We start from the raw sequence: 5,383 nt of genomic DNA, 5'->3' as shown, positions 1-5,383 counted from the left end.
TGCTCCTGTTTGTAGACAACACTGGGTTGACTGCATCAAGTTTAATATACTATAGGGCCTCCTCAGTAAGATCCATGACTACTGAAAAGATCAGCTCAATAACTCCTATAGGAAAAATCCTGTAGATGAAGAATGTCTATGATCAAGACTTTGATATGCAGTTAGATAAAGTGGTCCTTTGAGTTAATCCATCATTACATAGATCTCAGACAGGCATTGCAGATAGAAAATGACCTGGGTCCAGAATTAGAGAAGAAGATGGACTGCATGCCCTTGGGAAATTGTTCAGTGCTTTTAGTGATTTGCAAGTTGCTCCTTGACACAAAATCCTCTATTTTCAATTCCATTGTTATATAATTCTGAATCACAGAACACCACAAGCTCTGACAAATAAAAAAATTGGAAGCTCAAGTGGCACTGAGGAGATTTGGATAGGTCTAAGAAAGCTGAAAAATATTACCATTGATGGATCATGTGAAATAAGTGGAGTAGATGTCATTTAAGAATTGTAACACCAGGGGGGCAGCTAAGTGGCTCAGTGGATAGAGCACCAGCCCTGAAATCAGGAGGCCCAGAGTTCAAATCTAGTCTCAGACACTTAACACTTCCTAGCTGTGTAACCCTGGGCAATTCTCTTAACCCCAGCGTCAGGAAAAAAAAAAAAAAAAAAAAACGAATTGTAACACCAAAAAAAAGAGGTTGTTAAGTCATTTGGTGAAACTGAAGAATAAATACCCCAAGAGCTCATTGTTAATTATAAAAATGCTAAGCTACAGAGAAGATCTCTTCTGCATTGAATAAAATATCTAGAAAGGATTCCTGGAAAGACAAGGTGAAGAATTACATGGAATGAGAAAGCTTCAATGCTTCATCGCATCTATGATCACCTAGGAGAGTATGTGTGTGTGTGTGTGCACATGTGTGTATGTAAGTATGTGCATGGGGACAACCAGGTGTTGCAGTTGATCATGCATCAGCCTGGAGTCAGGAAGACCTGAATTAAAATCTATCTTCAGGCACTTAATAGCTGTATAATCATATTCATTTTAGTTTCTTATGTAAAAGAAGCTAGAGAAGGAAATGGAAAACTATTCAAGGATCTTGGCCAAAAAAACCCCAATTGAGGTCACAAAGATTCAGACATTTCTGAAACAACTGGACAATGTACATTCATGTATATTACATGATTAGTATAAGGAGATTTATTATTTGTAAGACCTAACTGCACATGTGCATGCACATATACACATGCATGCACACACATCTATATAGCCAGGTCTTGAAGTGAATAATGAATACTGCTAAAATGGTCATATTATTCAAATATGTGCTACATATTTTTATTGGGCTGGAACCAATGACCATATTTTATTTCATTAAAATTCAAATAAAATATAGCCACTTTAGAGGATTCATTATTTGTATATCCTATATGTGTGTATATACACATCCATCCACATACATATATATGCATATATATATAAAGATGTATATGCTCATTTGAGAATATATATATACATACATATCTATATGTGGCATATATGTATACATATGGAGATGACAGTAAATACATTGAATATTGAATTTTTAAAATTTTAATTCCTCCCAACATTGCTGTCTTCTTTATTTAGCATGGAAAACCTTAAAAAGCACCATCTAAAAGGAGCAACATCTAGGAATAGAAGACAAAAAAGGCATGAGATAATTACTAAAATTGCGAACTTGTTTATTCTGGTATAATATTTTAGAAATATGTATGCATTAATGTTAAAGAATTGCTGCTAAAAGATTTAATCTATCTTTGATTTGATTTTAAGTTAAGAAAAATTGGGGTATTAAAAAAGTTCTCGGGTAACTTACCTAAAGAGGTCACATGTTTATATCTCCTAATTAAACCATGTTGCTTTCTAAATTGTATACTGGGGCGTGGGGGGGGGGGGGCAGGTAGTTGATGTAGTGGATGAAGCATCAGCCCTGAAGTGAGGAAGACTTGAGTTCCAATCTGAACTCAGACACTTAACACGTCCTGGCTTTTTGACACTGGACAAGTCACTTAACTGCAATTGCCTCAGGAAAAAAAAATGTTCATTGGGTAATTTGTAAAAATTGTATGAGTCACTCCTGCTAGATATGTGGTATACATTTTGTGAAATTTGGTCCGAAGTTATTTGGTCCGAATAGATATTAGCTACATTTTGAATCTTAAGATTTGTCCTGCTTTTTGCCTTTAACAAAGAAGTAAAAGAAGAAAATTTTTGTAAAGGGATATGTGCAATTGTGACACAAATTGTATCTGAAAGGTGTTTAAGATAAATAAGAGGGTATTAAGGAGATGTCCTTCCAGAAGGAGGGAGCCTGGCTCCAGAATATTCAAGTTAGGTTTTACTGAAATGACACCAGTACGGAAACTGAGGTATTTACTGATATAGTGGATAGGTAGAAGCTTTCCCTTGAGTCCTGCTGCCTTAAGAAGGGTTAGGGGAATAACATTGGAACAAATTATATGTAAGTATGGATAAGTAAAGACTAATAATAGTTATAATGGAATATAAGGTTTTTTCCTAAGGTTTTATAAGAAATAATGGGGAAGGATTGCAAATTGAGTGGTAATTTCATATATTTGGGCATCTGCCATCATCAGGAAAAGTGGAAAGAATTAATCCGATTTTTAAGAAACGGATTACTAAACTGATGTAAGAGAATAAATTGCCTTGCACCAAATGTTTGCTTAATGCTTTGTTAAAGAATTAGAACTGTCCCCAGAAGTGATCTGGGATTTTCCCCATATAAAATACTTTTTGGTTTATTTTATTTGGGATAAAGGGAAAGACTCTCTTTCAAAATAAAGGATAAGTTTTTAAGGAATTACAGACTGGAAATGTCCTCATCCCTTTCAGCCCTTAGGAATCAGGGATTGCTGGCTCCACACAACAGCTCTAGAGTCTGCAGTTCCAGGAAAGTGGATGCTTACTAAGTCCTGATAGTTTTAAATGGAGTCATAATACTTTTTGTCTGCCTCCCCTGTGTCACACAGCTTATCACAAGGGTAGTACAGACATCACTATCCAGGATGGTAAAGACTGAACAACCTGGAGGGGGAGGTCCAGTTGGACTTGGAGTATTAGAAGGATGAGAATGGACCCCAGGAGAGAAAAAAGAGAGAAGGGATTGGAGACTGAGAACAAGAGGGTTGAGGAAATTTATCAAGAATGGTGTGAGAGGTCTTCAAAGGTTAATAAATAAAGGGACAAGTCTAAATGGTATAAACTGAGTGGAAATCTCTCATAAAAATGTGTTCTTGACCCTGATTGTAACTTGAGACTTTGCAATAATAAGTTGAACTATAGCTAAAAGCTACAGATGTTTGATTATTTTAGATAAACAAAAATTTCCCTCCCATCTCTTCCCACCCTTTTCATTAGCATTTAAATAACCTAATAGATAAAGTGTGTTCTGGGGTCTATATTTAGTCTCTGGGTAAATTAGAATTCACCAGCCAATGGGAAAAAAGGTCAGAAGTGGAGGGGCTTTCACCTTTTGGTCTATATAATCTGGTGTTTTGTAGTTTGCACTTTGCCCTCCTCTACTGATACCTTGCCTGTTGGGAATTGCCCTTTTCAGTGAGATCATAATAAATCCTTTTTTCTTTTTTAATCTTGAGAGTCTCTGATTTTAATTTGGATAAGGATCATTCTCCCACACACAGCAATCACTGTCCTTCTGTTTTGTAATCTGGTCCTTACCAAGCAAGCCATAAATGATACTGCTCCTCAGGGACTCCACTCCCTTGGAACTGCAAGGACTCTTCTCTGCCTTTGAACTCTGCCCTAAAAGTAAGCATAGGCCATGGGTTACCAAACAGTACCCCCTCAAGTGCCCTGTAATCTCTTTGTGACCACTTGCCAGGTTCCCTTCCCACTTCTGGCTTAAGAGCTCCTAAAGCTGCTGCTTCTGTTGCTGCCTCCAAGGCTCACAGCTGAAGCTGCTGCTATATCCCCAAAGACTTCTCCTCCTCAGTTGCATTAGGCTAGAGAAACGTCTCATTCTGGTCTTTTGTTGGGTTTGCCACTCCAGAACTCAGTCGGAGGTGTTGTTTGGAGAAGAAGGCTGGGAGAGCTTAGCTGCTCCTTCTGTTCTTGGCTCCATCCCATGCTAGTTAATTCTTGATCGAACCATTTGCTATTCCTGAGATTAGATGGCTTCTGGCACCAGCCCCAGGATGGCTTGAAATTTAGGCTCCTGAGGAAAGGGATCCACATGTGCAGAAATGTTCATGGTAGCCCTTTTTGTAGTGGCAAAGAACTGGAAATTGAGTGGATGTCCATCAATTGGAGAATGTCTGAATAAATTGTGGTATATGAATATTATGGAATATTATTGTTCTGTAAGAAATGACCAACAGGATGATTTCAGAAAGGCCTGGAGAGACTTACATGAACCGATGCTGAGTGAAGTGAGCAGAACCAGATCATTATACACTTCAACAACAATACTGTATAATGATCAATTCTGATGGACCTGGCCTCCTTCAACAAGGAGATGATTCAAGCTAGTTATAATGGAGTTCTGATGGAGAGAGCCATCTACATCCAGAGAGAGGATTGTGGTAACTGAGGGTGGATCACAACATAGCATTTTCACACTTTTTATTGTGGTTTGTATAAATTTTATTTTCTTTCTCATTTTTTTCCTTATTGATTTTTTTGTGCAGCAAGACAATTGTATAAATATGTATGTCTATATTGGATTTAACATATATTGGATTACATGCCATCTAGAGGAAGAGGTGGGAGGGAAGGGGAAAAATTGAAACACAAGGTTTTTCAAGGGTCAATACTGAAAAAATTATCCATGCATATGTTTTGAAAATAAAAAAACTTCAGTTAAAAATGTTAGGCTCCTGGTCTTAGAGCTTACATAGACCCATTTCTTATGTCCATTTGCAGAATTTTAACTTCTTTTGTTAACACACACTCCCACATGCCACTCAGCCATCCCCCAACCTCAATTGTTAAAGAAAACTTTGCCTAGTGTTTAGTGATCACTCAATTTTGTAGATATTCTTCAGCACTCTTTGGGGGCTGAAAGAAGACACTAGACTTAATGACTCAAGCTTTAATGTTCCCTTTGGAGTAATGGTTCATCTAGCTAAGTCATGCTTTAGTGATAATTAGAAAAGAGGTGACCGACATGGAAGCTGTACTCCATGGCTTCATTCATTGGAACATTTTTTTTAATGGCTAACTTATATGATAAGTGTGGGACTTTCAGTTTGCTTGGTTACTTCTATAGGTATGATTAATTGCAAGTGGGCATGAGAAAGAAGCAATATTAAAGTTTCTTTGATTCAGATGAACTCTTTGCAAATGAATATGCATAAAAT

This window comes from Sminthopsis crassicaudata, chromosome 3 (genome assembly GCF_048593235.1).
Source record: "Sminthopsis crassicaudata isolate SCR6 chromosome 3, ASM4859323v1, whole genome shotgun sequence".
NCBI lineage: Eukaryota > Metazoa > Chordata > Mammalia > Dasyuromorphia > Dasyuridae > Sminthopsis > Sminthopsis crassicaudata.
The sequence above is the reverse complement of the archived record's forward strand: the minus strand, read 5'-3'. Positions refer to the sequence as shown.